Source organism: Lemur catta, chromosome 8 (genome assembly GCF_020740605.2).
Source record: "Lemur catta isolate mLemCat1 chromosome 8, mLemCat1.pri, whole genome shotgun sequence".
In the NCBI taxonomy this organism is placed as follows: domain Eukaryota; kingdom Metazoa; phylum Chordata; class Mammalia; order Primates; family Lemuridae; genus Lemur; species Lemur catta.
In genome coordinates, this window is record NC_059135.1 from 73502661 (window position 1) to 73518164 (window position 15504).

Here is a 15504-nt window from a genome sequence, read left to right on the forward strand (position 1 = left end):
CTTTTACATGTACTCAGTTTTAAGCTAAGCATGCAGAATTTGGCAATCTTTAAAACATGATGGAATTCCTGTGAAAAATGATAACTCTTCCAGAATAATGGCCTAGAAAATAAATTGAAAAGAAATTATATAAAATGTATGCTTTGAATAAATTTATAGTAACCATTCTACTGTATCTTATCTGGTATAAGCTACTGAGAAATTTTTAAAAATATTATGAATAGGTATTAAATATTTTTCAAATGTCTTTTTGTCATTGAAAACTAAAATTATTACGAAAATGAAGACCAATCATTTTTTATTTTGATGATAAGAATAAATTACAGGTAAGTTCATAATGCATGGGAATTTTTGCCTTTTTTAACATGACAACCTCACTGCAACAAGAAGAAAAAAAATCATTTATTTTGTGAAATAAATGACTCAAATACATCAAGAAATGGGCTTTTGAAGTATGGTATTTCTTGGTTCAAACAGAAATGTAAACAAAATCCTAATTTACATTGAAAATCTAACCTTTTGTGTTATGAAATAACTGCTCTGCCAAGTTTCTGACATTGTTCTGAAGAGGTCAGACATTCCTAACTTTCCTCCTTGTAACGTTCTGGCCATCACCCTTTTATTCTTTTTAAAGAATACTGCATTTTTTGTACATATAGCACTATACTAGGCACTCTGAATTGTGTCAGGGTGGAAAAAGAATTTAAGGAAAAAAAGGACACATTAAAAAACCCAGTGTTTTTCAAATACTTTGTTTTCTAGATGGCAAACTAAAGTCTGTAAAAAGAACTAGATGAAACAGGCATGATGCAAGTAATAAAATATAAAGTGTCAGAGTTGGGCAGTAGAAAGAATACTAAACAAGATAGAAAACTTGGGACCAAGTCCTTCTGTGTGAAATTAGGCAAGGCATTTACATTTAATTTTTCTAAGTCTCAGTTTTATCTTCTGTAAAATAAGACTAATAATATTGCTCTTAGAGTTGCTTTAAGAATTAACGAGCTAAGTCTCTGAAAGAACCAGCATAGTAAAATGACAAGCACACAAAACTGGCCGCCCATTAAATGTTTCTTTTCCAAGTTTGGAAATGAAAAACAAGGCAGGATTACCATCTGGTGAGGTTTTTCATCCTGTTTCATTGATTTGTGTAAATTTCATAACCTATAAGGGGGAAAGCCTCTGTCTGATATACAAGAACAAAAAACCCTAGCTGTCATCATTCAAAACTATTTCTGTCAATCCATTTTCCACTTCTATACTATTTTTTGGGGCCCAGCGAAGAAAAAGCTGTATCTTATGGCTAGATATTAATTGTAGTAGCAGAACTGAGAATGTAATATTTACTACATTAGGAAAATGAGTCAGTCTGCAAGGGCAGGTATGTTAGGAAGAGCCAAAAGTAGAAAGAAGACAATCATGATAAAAGAGCTAAAAAGGCAGTTATAGAACAGGGTTAAACTGTGGCACTATTTACATTTTACATAATCCTTTGTTGTAGAGGATGCATGCATACATTGTAGTATGTGAAAAAGCATCCCTGGTTTGGTATCATACCCTATCCATAATGACAGCCCAAAATGTCTCCAGATATTGGCAAATGTTCCTCTGGGGGGCAAAATTCTGGCTGAGAACCACTGAATTGGATAGTAACAGAAGGGTGGGGCAAAGAGTGAGGTAAGGAATAATATTTCCCATAAGATTCACAGTTAAAAAGAGGCACAATTTTAAAAGATTTATCAATGCAAAAATAATATATACTTATATGAATCATGTCACGGAAAAATTATCAGTAGTGATTCTCCAGTAGATAATATAGTATCTATATTACAGAAGAAGAATGAATGTAATATAATGACTATGTCAAAGTTAGAAGCTGAGAGAAAGGAAAAATGAACTCTGTGGGGATAGAGAAAAAAATACGGGAATTAGTAAGCTCAGGGGTAACTTTTTCAGTATGTCAATTTTAATTTTCTTCTTAATAATTTTTATTTATAAAACAGTAAGTGAGGAACACATGGCAGTAAATTTTGCCCCTTTAGATGAGTGTGTAGGTGGACAGATTGAAAACATCAGAAATAAAGGGTCACTGGAATGCAAAGTCAAATAAAGACAATTTTTTAAAAAGTATTTTGACAAGTTTTCCATTTTGTCTTTTTCATCTTGATTTGTAGTAATTCTTTTTCAATTATATATGTTGCAAATGTCTTCTCTAGTTTGTAACTGTCTTTTCATTCTCTTTACGGTGACACTTGAGGAAAATAAGATCACAACTGCAATGCATTAAAATTTAACAATCTTTTCCTTAATTTTTTTTATTTTGTATTTTAATTTTTCCTTATTCTGGAGATATTCTAAAATTTTCATAGTTTTGCCTTTCATATTTAAGTCTTTATGCCACATAGAGCTGATATTTACATATGGGATGAAGTCAAATTTCATTTTCCCCCTATGGATAATTGATGATCTCCATACCATTTATTGAAAAGTCAACTCTTATTCCAATGCTAGCTCTGTTATACACCAACTTTCCACCTATGCATAGATATTTCTCAGCAATCTATTTTGTTCCACTAGTCAATCTATCTTTCACCAGTATAACATCGTATTAATTACTAAAGGCTTATACCAAATCTTTGTATCTGGTAGATAAAGTCTCCCACTTTATTCTTCCTTCTCAAGATTGTCATATCATTACCTTAATCCCTTTTATTTCTTTGTTAAACAGTTATTAATATTTGATATTCTGCTTGATAATTTTTATATCTGAAATGTTTCTGAGTCTGCTTCTTTGGAATATCGGTTCTGACACTCATTCATAATGCCTTGTTTTGTAATTTTTTATTGTAAATTCATATTTTGAGGAAATTTTACCTGTGGGAAATTTTGAGTCCTGTATTAAAGGTAGATTTATTCAAATAGGATTTATGTTTGCCTCTGCCAGCTACGTGGAGGATCATAAGCTTGGGATCACCTTAATTGTTGACTTTAATTGTTTTTTTTTTTTGGTATTACTTATGTACCTTGAATTTCAGTAGCAAACCCACAATACTAGCTTGTGGTTATACATGATATATTCTCTTCTTATGCTCAGGGCCATCGTTTAAACTAACCAATTTTTCTTGCAGTACTAGGGAGGTGACATGCTAACTATTATATACTCTTACAGTGAAGTTGCAGAGATTTGGAAGTCTATGCTGAGGGGACCTTACGTATAGATTCTCTACCTTGGAAGAGTCCAAGACTTTGACTGTCTCCAGTTTCTCTTTCAGCAAGAGGCCATGAAAACCATACCCAGAGTTTAAGAGGCTCACCAAATGCCCTTAAGGCTTACCTCTCGGGATCTGACTTCTATCTAGGTTTTTTGTTTGTTTGTTTTAGCCTCTTAGTAGTCACCATCTTTCTAGCTCATAGTTGTATGCAGACACTATTTTTATGTCTCACATAATTTTTAGTTGTTTGCCATGAGATGTCAGGATACCTAAGTTCACCATGCTAATAAGACATAAAGGTTAAATTTATTTTTTTCTTCTTAGCTTTATCCTTCATCTTATTTCTTTTAAAATGTCTCTATCCCTTTTTCTTTCTGGTTTCAAAAAGTAACAAATACTCATTATGAAAAAAATTCAAATAGTATGGGAATATAAATTAAAAATCATATCCCCTTACTGTGCCCTCCATATGACCACAGGAAGACGAAACTGCTAATAGTTTGCTCTTATATAATATTTATAATTTTATAAGTCATTAGGTATAGTGGGCTTACAAAATGTTATCAATAAGCTATACAAGTTTTAATTTCAAATGCCCCTATATAGATTAAAAATAGCTGGAATAATCATTAAAGGAACTCAATATTCTAATTAGCTTTAGGCTTCATCTTCTCTGGCTATGTGCTGAAAACCCATACTAAAGTACTTATTTAAAGTACTTACTGATTAAAATAAAATACTGCCCCTACCATACAGATTATTTATTGTGAGAAGTAGATTGTAGATCTTTGTTTTAAAACTTGTCTATTTTAAAAAAATGTTGTAAACGTGGCTTCTGAATAGCTTTTGTAAAGAAGGGCAGAAGCTCTTTAAGAATTAGAATAAATTTCTGGCAGAGATGGTTTGCAGAGTCTGTAAGAAAAACTGCTGCAAAATTTAATAAAGAAACTAACTGAATAAAAATCAACACTTAGACCAACCATGGTTTCAAAGAGTAATGATGCAGACAGTAAAAGATGAAAGAAATTTCTTTTAAAATTATAAAAAGCTTTTAACAGAGAATGAGAGAAAAATTCTAGGCAATAAGAAAAGCTGAACAGTAACGGAAATATAATTATAGTATAGTATTTGATTTTGTAGTGAACAGTATTTATATAACATCAATAAGGTAAACACTTGTTTGTTTAACTAACTATATTTGGAGGATGGGATGATGGAGAGGTACTAGGTGGTACAAGTATGCTAAGTCATCATCTATGATAACAAATTATCTGTAATTTCTATTTATAATGTCTAATATTGGTAAATCTAGAGATAGCAGTAAAAAATATTTAGAAATAGGTGCTGAATAGTAGGGAATAGTTAAAAGCAGTTATTTCTAAACGAATTCCAAGGGAAGGGACACTTAATACTATCTGATTTAATATGTGCATATAATACATGAATAAAAATTTAAAAAGGAGAAAAGATAAGGCTATAACAGGTAATCTAAGGTTGCATATACCTTCTCACTCCACTTCTGTGTTTTAGCATCCAAGAGAAAGGCAATGTGGTACAGTGAGTGTTGGATTCAGATCCACACAAACGTGGGCTCTCCAACTGACTAATTTGAAAGTTCTTGGGCAAGTCAGTTAATGCATTTTCCTTTATATATTATCAGGAAATAATGATTCCTATCATGTAGAGTTATTATGAGGTCTACTGACAATCTAAGTGTAGCACAGGGCTCTTAAAAATGCTCAATTAATAGTAGTTACTATCATTAATCTTTATCTCTCTTCTTGCCAATAAAAACAACAGCTAACTGTATCAAACTTTCTAAAGCTTCATTCTCATTTTGAAATCTGAATCACACAATAATCAGGTGAGTTTTTTGTTTTTTTGGGATTTTTTTTGAGACAGGGTCTTGCTCTGTTGCCCTGGCTAGAGTGCAGTGGCCTCATGATAGCTCACTACAACCTTGAACTCCTGGGCTCAAGGGATCATCCTGCCTCAGCCTCTCACATTGCTGGGACTACAGGCACATGCCACCATGCTCAGCTGATTTTTCTATTTTTTGCTCAGGATGGTCTCAAACTCCTGGCCTCAAGCAATCCTCCTGCCTCAGCCTCCCAGAGTGCTACGATTACAGTCGTGAACCACTGTGCCCATCTCCAGAGCTTTATCATCTGTGTTTTATAGTTGGGCAAAAAGGTCAAGCAAATTTGCCCAAATTCTCCTATCAGTAAGAAATTAAAACTTGCAACAAAACTCCATATTCTTAGTTTGCTTGCTCTCTCTCAAAAATAGTTATTCTCATGCAAACAATAAGCATGAAAGTAGAGAAAATAAGAACCCATAGCCTTATCTGTTTAGTACAATGTTTCATCAATGAAATTCTTTCACTGTAGTTAGCAAGAAGGTGATTAACAGTGGGAAAGATAGAAGAAAACTGCCAGACAGAAAATAGCTATGAACCTATGTACCAGCCCAAGGCCCAAGATTTTCTAATACTCAAAAGATAAGGAAAAATTTAATTCTTTTTATTTAAAGTAGAATATTGAAAACGAGTTAGATTTAATAGTGATCATGTACTTTATCTAACTTTGTTATTCATTTGTATCTAGGCCCTCATAATTTTGTAAACTGTGCTTTAAATTTTATCTTTCCTTTAAGATCACAGAGGAGAACAATTACATATAACTTCCAGGAATGTGGGCTATGTAACTTCTCAAGCCTGACTTCTGGTCTGGTTATGATTCATGGGTCATACAAAAAAAAATCCTCATTCATGTGACAGCTACTCCCTAAATCAGAAACACAGTGTTTAGGATACCATCTGTGAATCAGCTTTGAAGGGCTGAACTTGCAAATCCAGGTCTGTGAAAAATGAACTAGAATTCCAACTAAATGTGAACTTCTTGAAGGCCGAGACTTTGTCAGTCTTGTTTACTGCTATATCAGCAGTGCCCACCACAATGCCTGGCAAATAGCAGATATTCAGTAAATATCAGTTGAATGGATAAATAAATAAATAAATAAAAGAGTAAATAATTTCTAAATACTTATTTGGGTTTTCAATCTGCAAAGATAAATAATCAAGTATGAAGTTAAATAATGAATTAATATTATTTGTAAGTCATGGCACATATTTCCTTAATTCCAAAAAATCACACAATATCAACTGGATGAAGTGCTACCCATTTGAAATGAAAATTCTGCTTCACACGCAAAGTCAATGTTACGGTTTAACTACTACTGTTTCATAATGAAGTACTTTCACCCACCCCTTATAAGTAAAAATAATAGGAATAGTAACTGTAACAATGTTTTCTAACCTAAACAAACTATCATAGCCATTGTATTATAATACAGGCTTTATACACATTATCTTATTCACTCTTCACAACAAGCCTATAAGATAGGTATTTAACATCACATTTTACAGATGAAGAAACTGGAGTTTACAGAAGTAATTTGCCCATTTTATTCCACAAAAATGGTAGAACCCAGATAAAATCAGTCTAATTATAAACTGCCTTGTTTACTTGCAGAGACAGTTAACACGCATATACAGACTCACACTACATCAGGCCTGCTTTCTGATCCCAGGCACACGAGAATGTTCATCCATTCCTTCAGCATTTATTAAATACCTATTATGCTCCAGGCATTATCCTAGGCTCTCTTAAAGATCACTTGTAATTCTGAAACACAATTAAAAAATGGTACATACCAAGATTCTTCTTGGGAATCTTAGTGTTTGGAGCTACACTCTGAAATTTTCTCCACTCTGCACATATCCATGTGTGCTTTTGTTTGTCCTATTAAACTATATACTTTGAGGCAGGGTGGTACCAGATTCATTTTTTTTGATCTCATAAAAATGCCCTAGCCCAGTGCTTTGTTCATAACAAGTTCTAAATATACACTGCTAAAAATAACAGTGTGCATAAATTGAACTAATTTTCCTTGACTGAGAGAAAAATAAGAATTTTATCTTCAAATTTTCTGTCATTATGTCATAACTTAAATAAAAACCACATAAATGCCAAAAATAAGACAGCTTTATTATTTTAAATATTTGTTTTATTGGTAAGTTTTAATGAAATTGTTAGATTTTCATGGAAACAAATAAAAAAATCTATTCTGATAAATTTCATGTTTTATGTAAATAGGCTTTGTTTTTTCCATATATAACTTTAGGTAATGTTGTTTTTATAATATGGCTTTCTCTTATAATCTATGTTAGTGCATGTGATTGAACAAGGATAAAAAGATTTCATCTTAAAAAGTATAATAATAATGTTTCTATTTTCTTTCAGAGTTATTATTATGATTACAGAAATATATAACCACTTGATTCTGTAAGAATTATATATAAAAAAAAGAAACCACATCCTGACAGGAGTTATTTTATTTCCTCATCTGACATTGCATTTTGCTTCTTCGTCTAGATAAAAATAAAATCAATTTGAAAGGACAGATTTTAATCTCAGCAGCATTTTTTTTGGTAGTTAAAAGATATGTGGCAATTCATGCTATACATTAGCGATCAGAACCTGGACCTAAGTTTACGTGATTGATGGGTTTCTATTTGAGCAAGCATAAGTGTGAATAGCAACTGTAATAATGCTGACCAGAGAGAGAGTTAATGCAATCTCAACCAGTTTCCCCTTTTATCTTTAGCATTAAATTGCTTCCACTATAGCAAAATGTTTTTGAAAACCACACACAAAATCCTATGCAATGCTTAAATATAACACAAAACAGCATATATACACACATGCTAAACATGATTCTAATAGGACAGACACTGATGTTAACTATTTATAGAAAAGCCCATTCTATAACCAATTTCAGAAATTACATGTTTGCCCAGGGTATAAATCACCTATTTTTGAGTTGTAAGGAAACTCTGAGGATAGACTAGCTCATTACATAGTGGTGTATTTTTTATTACACTCTTTACTGACCATATACACAAATGCTATTTATTTTACTGGGCCTGAGTATTCTCACTGGAAATTCCATCTCGCTCTAAAATCAGAAACTTCCTTAAACCCATTCTTGTTTGATAGAAAAAAAATACTACAGTAGTCTCTTCTGGTCACCAGACAGTTAGCTGGCTCTTAAGTGCACCCAGAAGAGAAAAAGGACACCACCCAAAACACTGACCATGTAGTCTTGCTGTTATTAATCCTGCTGTTTTCCTATTCTTCCTCTGAATCACAGTCAGGCAGTTTATCCTTCTTACATGGGATAATACTGAAACTGGAACTTCTGGAAGGCATAAATTTATCTCACAGGATTAATTTCACTAATCTGCACTTCTGGGTACCTAGTAGTAAGATCTTAGGTAAGTCATCCACACAGTAATATCTGAGCTTCCAACATTATAGAATAATTATGGTAATAAAGAGAAGTAGTATTTATGAGTGTCAATTAAGTTCTAGGCCCTGTGCCACATGCTGTATTTTCACATTTAATATTAAAAAGCAACTCTTTGAGATACATATAATCATTTCCACTTCACATATGGGGACACTGAAGATGAAGTAACCTAATAACAAATAGCAGAGTCAGGAATCAAACCTAAGTCTAAGTGACCACACTGATTATAAAGTGAAATAATATAATATATATGCATGTGAAATAATAAAGTGAGCAGGTACAAAGAGACCCAGTGATTCAAGAAATGGTGAAGTAACTTAAATCGCATTAACTCTCCCACTGGTAACAATTATAAAAACTGTGGAGAAACACTAAAACAAATAAGGAAAAAACCCCCACTATTTGAACAGAAGAGTGAAGATTTGACCCTTGAAAGAAGAGAAAATCACTGAATAAAATCTACATTTATATGGCTTTCTCCTGAGGTAAAAAGTTGTGAGAAGAGGTAGAGCTTAAGAAGAAAGTCACAGTCTTATTGGTTTGAGGCATCAGAGGCCAGAATTGAGGGTTGAGAGAATGGCTGAAAATTGAGGAGGGGAGAGGAAGATTCCAGAAAGAAGGAAAAACAAAGAGGGGGAGTTATGAAATTTGTGTATAAACTCCCACCTAGGTTATCCCCTACACTGTACATGGATGGAGAAGACTCCATGAAACCAAGCGGAAAGTGATGGCCAGAAGGCTAAAATAAGGATTTCTGCTACTGCCCATTGCACGAAACAAAGAGTTTCAAGTTGAAATCCCATCAAATAAAAGTAGGTTGGTAACATCTCATGATTTCCATAGGAGTCCTTGAAGAACATTTTAGGAATAAAGATTATATCTCTGCTCACCTAGGATTAAGGGCAAAAGCAAAACAACCTGCTCTAGCAAAACATAAAACTAAGCCTCACTAGATAAAGGCAAATAGTCAGTGATTTAATCGTTAGGAAAAAAGTCAATAGTCTTCTGAGGAAAATAACAGAATCTACAATCTCTAAAATATATCATCTACATCCAATATACAATAAAACATTTCTTAGACATATAAAGAAACAGAAAAGTATGAACCAAATCCATAAAAAAAGTTGGTAATAGAACAGAATCTGAGATGACTTGTACACATATTTTCAGGCAGCTATTTTCAGGAACATAAACGAAAAGATCATCATAATGAATGCACAAATAGCATTTCAGCAGAGAAATGGAAACAATAAAAAAAGAATCAAGTGCACTTAAAAATGGTTAAAATAGTAAATTCTATGTTATTTCTAGTTTGGCATAATACATTTTTTCAAAAGAATCAAATGGAAATTATACAACTGAAAAGTACAGTATCAACATGAAAAATTCATTGGATGGGCTTAACAACATATTGAGGATGGAAGAGAAACCAGCCATTGAACTTGAAGACAGAAATTTCTAAAGAATAGTTAGTTCTGTGTAAGCTTTGTCACATGAAAAATCTCTGACAATTGCCTAAATACTATACATGGGATATAATCAAAAAAAGGATATAATGATAAAAATCTACAACATACTAAGTTATATATTAGAAATTTTCTTCATTGGATGAGCTTTACTAGAAGAAACAGTAGATTTAATGTTAAAAATATATAATAAATTTGTTCATTTTGAAAGGTCAACCACGTTTCTCAATTCCAATTTAAAGTAAATATCTTACTCATAAAAATAAAAAGGAGCCCTGGTTAAAAAAAGTATAGCAAAGGAAATATTATCAAAGTTCATTTACGAAGTATAACTACCAGGACAATTACAAATATAAATGCTATACAATCTCTAAAGTCTTTAGGTCATCTCATTTGTTGATACATGTAATATGTTATCCTTTGACAATGAATCTGTAAGGCTACTATTTGGTCTCCGATCTCAAACAAACAAAATGATAGTTATTGTTTCACAATCTTAAAAAATAGAGCTATAAAGTAGATGGGAAAGTGAATTACCAAGAAACTATCTACGTTCAAGAAATGGTGCTGCCCAATATTCATAAACAAAACATGTATATCTACTCATAGACCATGTCTTGTCACCAGTGAAACAACCTCTTTCCAGAGGTTGAACAGAAGAAAATTATTTTTAAAATCCATTTTTCTTCCCTAATTCTATTCTCAGTTAAAAATATATACATATAAGATGGAGTTATGGGTTGAATTATGTTCCCCTAAAAGATATGTTCAAGTCCTAATTTGCAGTATCAATGAATGTGATCTTATTTGGAAATACAGTCTTTGCAGATGTAATCAAGTTAAGATGAGGTCATACAGAATTAGGGTAGGCCCTAATCCAATATGACCGTGTCCTTATAAGAAGAAAAGAGACACAAACAACAGGGAGAATGCCACGTGATAATGGAGGCAGAGATTAAAGTAACATGTCTATAAACCACAGAATGCCAAAAATTGCTGGCAACACCAGAATCTAAGTGAAGGCATGGAACAAATTCTCCTCTCCAGACTTCAAAGAGCATGGCCCTGCCAACAACTTAATTTTGGACTTCTAGCATCCAGAACTGTGAGAGAATAAATTTCTGTTATTTTAAGCCACCCAGCTTGTGGTAATTTGTTACAGCAGACCTAGGAAACTAATATAACAAAACTGCCTGTTTACTTTTATTTTTCTAATGGAAATATCAAGTCAGTTTCTCAGATCAAATAAATGTCTGATCAATGGATACATAAAAGGTATGTAATCTCAAGCAGATTCTTCGAATCACTCTGTTCTGTAAATGGAATATTTCTCCAAATAATAGTGGTTGACATAAAGTTAAAATTTTAGAACAAGCAATGACTCCATGAACACTCTAAATGTTTTTTACAAAATTTGGAATGTACATAGTTTTCATGAGCATCAGGTTAATGACCATTGGTATAATGTTTTTTAATCATGATTAGTGGAAAAAATTGCATTTTCACATTTTTAAACATGAACTTTAAATTGCTGATTTAGATACTTCAATGTGAACAGAATTTAGTAGCATTACAACAGACAATGACATTAAAGAAATTTGGCATGAACACAATAGACAAATTCATTGTTTTTTTTGTTTGTGTGCAATAACTGTATCACCTATTTATTGAATTATGTGCTAGGCAAGTATTAAGTACCTAAGCTTTTTACTTGTATTATCTATCCCATAGAATCCTCACAATTACATTATTAGCACCCAAATTTTAAAGATGTACAAACTGGGGGTCAAAGAAAATAATTAATTGGGCAAGGTGACACAGCTAGTAGGTGGCACTGTTGTGGTTTATCAGTCAGTGTTAATCTGTTCTGTGAATTTGCGTTATGTGTATAGGCATACCTTGTTTTATTATTTTTTGCTTTATTGAGCCTCAAAACTATGATGTTTTTTATAAATTGAAGGTTTGTGGCAACCCTGTGGCTAGCAAGTCTATTGGTGCCACTTTTCGCACATCATGTGCTCACTTTGAGTCTCTGTGTCATATTTCGGTAATTCTCACAATATTTTGAACCTTTTCGTTATTATTATATCTGCTATGGTGATCTGTGATCAGTGATCTTTGATGTTTCTACTGTAACTGTTGTGGCGCAACACTAACTCTGCTCATATAAAACAGCAAATTAATTGAAAAATGTGTGTGTTCTGACTGCTCCATTACTCAGTTGTTCTCTCATCTCTCTCCTTCTCCTTGGGCTTTCCTATCTCCTAAACCCAACAATATTAAAAATAGGCCAATTAGTAACTCTACAATGGCCTCTAAGTGTTCAAGTAAAAGGAAGAGTCACATGTTTCTCATTTTAAACCAAAACCTAGAAATGCATAACCTTAGTGAGGAAAGGATGTCAAAAGCTGAGGTAAGTCAAAAGCCAAGACAGGGAAAAAGCTAGGTCTCTTGTGCCAAACACTAAGCCATATTGAAAATCAAAGGAAAAGTTTTTGACGGAAGTTAAAAGTGATATTTCAGTGAACACATGAATGGTAAGAAACCAAAACAGCTTTGTTGCTGATATGGACAAAGTTTTAGTGGTCTGGATAGATTAAATCAGCCACAACATTCCCTTAAACCAAAGCATAATACAGAGAAAGACCCTAAGTCATTCTATGAAGACTGAGAGAAGAGAAGAAGCTGTAGAACAAAAGTTTGAGTACCAGAGGTTGGTTCACGAGGCTTAAGGACAGATGCCATCTCCATAACATCAGAGTGCATGGTGAGCAGTAAGCACTGGTGGAGAAGTTGGAGCAAGTTATCCAGAAGATCTAGCTAAGATAATTAATGAAAACGGCTACACTAAACAATGGCTTTTCAATGTAGATGAAATAGCCTTATACTGGAAAATGCCATTGACTGTTATAGCTAGAGAGGAGAAGTCAATATCTGACTTCATAGCTTCAAAGGACAGACTGACTCACTTGTTACGGGCTATTGCAGCTGGTGACTTTAGGTTGAAGGCAATGCTCATTTACCATTCCAAAAATCCTAGGGTTCTTAAGAATTTTGTTAAATCTACTCTGCCTGTTCTTTGTAAATGGAACAACAAAGCCAGGATGACAGCACATCTGTTTACAACATGGCTTACGGAATATTTTAAGCCCATGTTGAGACCTACTGCTCAGAAAAAAGACTCCTTTGAAAATATTATTGCTCATTGACAATATACCTAGTAATCCAAGAGCTCTGATGGAGATATACAAGGAAATTAATGTTTTCATAACTGCTAACACAATATCCATTCTGCAGCCTATGGATCAAGGAGTAATTTCAACTTTCAAGTCTTACTATTGAAGAAAGACATTTCATAAGGCTGTATATAACTGCCATAGATATGATTCCTCTGATGGATCTGGGCAAAGTATATTGTAAACCTTTTAGAAAGGATTCACCATTCTAGATTTCACTAAGAACATTCATGATTCATAAGAGGAGGTCAAAAGATCAACATTAACAGGAATTTGCAGGCCAGGCATGTTGGCTCACACCTGTAATCCTAGCACTCTGAGAAGTCAAGGCATGAGGACCATTTGAGGCCAGGGTTTGAGACCAGCCTGGGCAATAGGGAGACCCTGTCTCTATAAGAAACAGGAGTTTGGAAGAAGTAGATTCCACCCCTTATGCATGACTTTGAGGGGTTTAAGGTTTCCATGGAGGAAGTAATTGCAGATGTGTTGGAAATTGCAAAAGAACTAGAATTAGAAGAGGAGCCTGAAGATGTGACTGAATTGCTCCAATGTCATGATAAAACTTTAACAAACAAGGAATTCCTTCTTATGGATGAGCAAAGAAAGTGGTTTCTTGTGATGGAATCTATTCCTGGGGAAGATACTGTGAACAGTATTGAAATAACAACAAGGAACTTAGAATATTACATAAACTTAGTTGATAAAGCAGTGGCAGGGTTTGAGAGAATTGACTGCAATTATGAAGTAAGTTCTACTTGGGCAAAATGTTATGAAATAGCATTGCATGTTACAGAGAAATCTTTCGTGAAAGAAAGAGTCAACAGACGTGTCAAACTTCATTGTAGCCTAATTTTAAGGAATTGCCACAGCTACTCCAATCTTCAATCTTTTAGCCCCTAAAAGTTTTTACTACTATAACTTGTAAATAATTCTAAAAATATGGGCAATAAATGAAATTGTACTTGGATTAGAATTATAAATATCTGTGGTTTATTAATGACATGATCATAAATAGAATGAAATTAATAAAGAATACAGGCCTTTGTTCTTAATATAATGTGGATGACAGATAAATTAAAGCTATCTGACATAGATATATTTCAATGGTTAAAAAATAATTGAATTGAAAATACAACATATGTGGATGAGTTAAAAAAGGAAATGTTAGAGAAAGAAATTTAATAGTATAGTCAGTTTACCATATCCACAGATTCCAAGCTCAAAAACTCAACTAACCTTGGATCGAATATATTCAGGAAAAAAGGAAATAAAAAGTAACAAGACAACAATAAAAAATAAACATATAAAAACCACTATAATCTCTATTTATACAGCATTTACACTGTATTTGATATTATAAGTTATCTAGAGATGATTTAAAGGGTAAGCAAGGATGTGCATAGATTATATGCAAATAATATGACATTATATATAGGGACTTGCATGTTCTCAGTCCTGGAACCAATCCCCTGCAGATACAGAGGGACAAATGTAGGTTGTTTATGGAGAAGCCTGGTTTATGGGAACTATTTCCACTAATTAAGCAATGGTCAACTTTTAGCAGTTTTAAAAAACACTTAAATGGTTTATATCAAACTAAGAAAATATTTAAGTTAATATTTAAAGAGTAATTCTGGGAAAAGAAGTTTTTGAGACAGAAACTTAATAAAAGTGCACAAAGTGTTCTAAGAAAGAATTTTCTACTCCTGAGAGCTGTTATACTAAATTGGTTTGCTGAAGGAAGCAGTGGAATCTATTTCTTTGAAGATCCTTACAGACAGAAGGCATATATTATCAGCAGTTTGGAAAGGTTTAGGTGTATCTCTGCCAGAAGGCAGTTGGTGGATAACCACTTCATGGTTCTATAAAGCCCAGTGACTGCATAATAATACTATTGTTATAACTGTGAGGCAAGGGCAACACAGCTGCTTTTTCTTTGGTGATCAGGATTTGCTGTCCAAAGAGTTGCAGAATAAATTGAATGTAATTAGATGAAATTTTCCCCAACAGAAAAGCAAGAATTAATTTTGACTCTAGTTACTAAAAGAAAACTCAGAATCTCTACACTGGGCTTTTTAAACATTTATGGTCTCCTTTACTTATATGAAGTATTCCTCTTATGTGAAACTTAAAAAGCAGACATGTTTAATGGATGACCTTAGGCTGATGAGTTGAATTAGCACTAAATAAAAAATTTTGAGCATATCCACACTTTCTTTG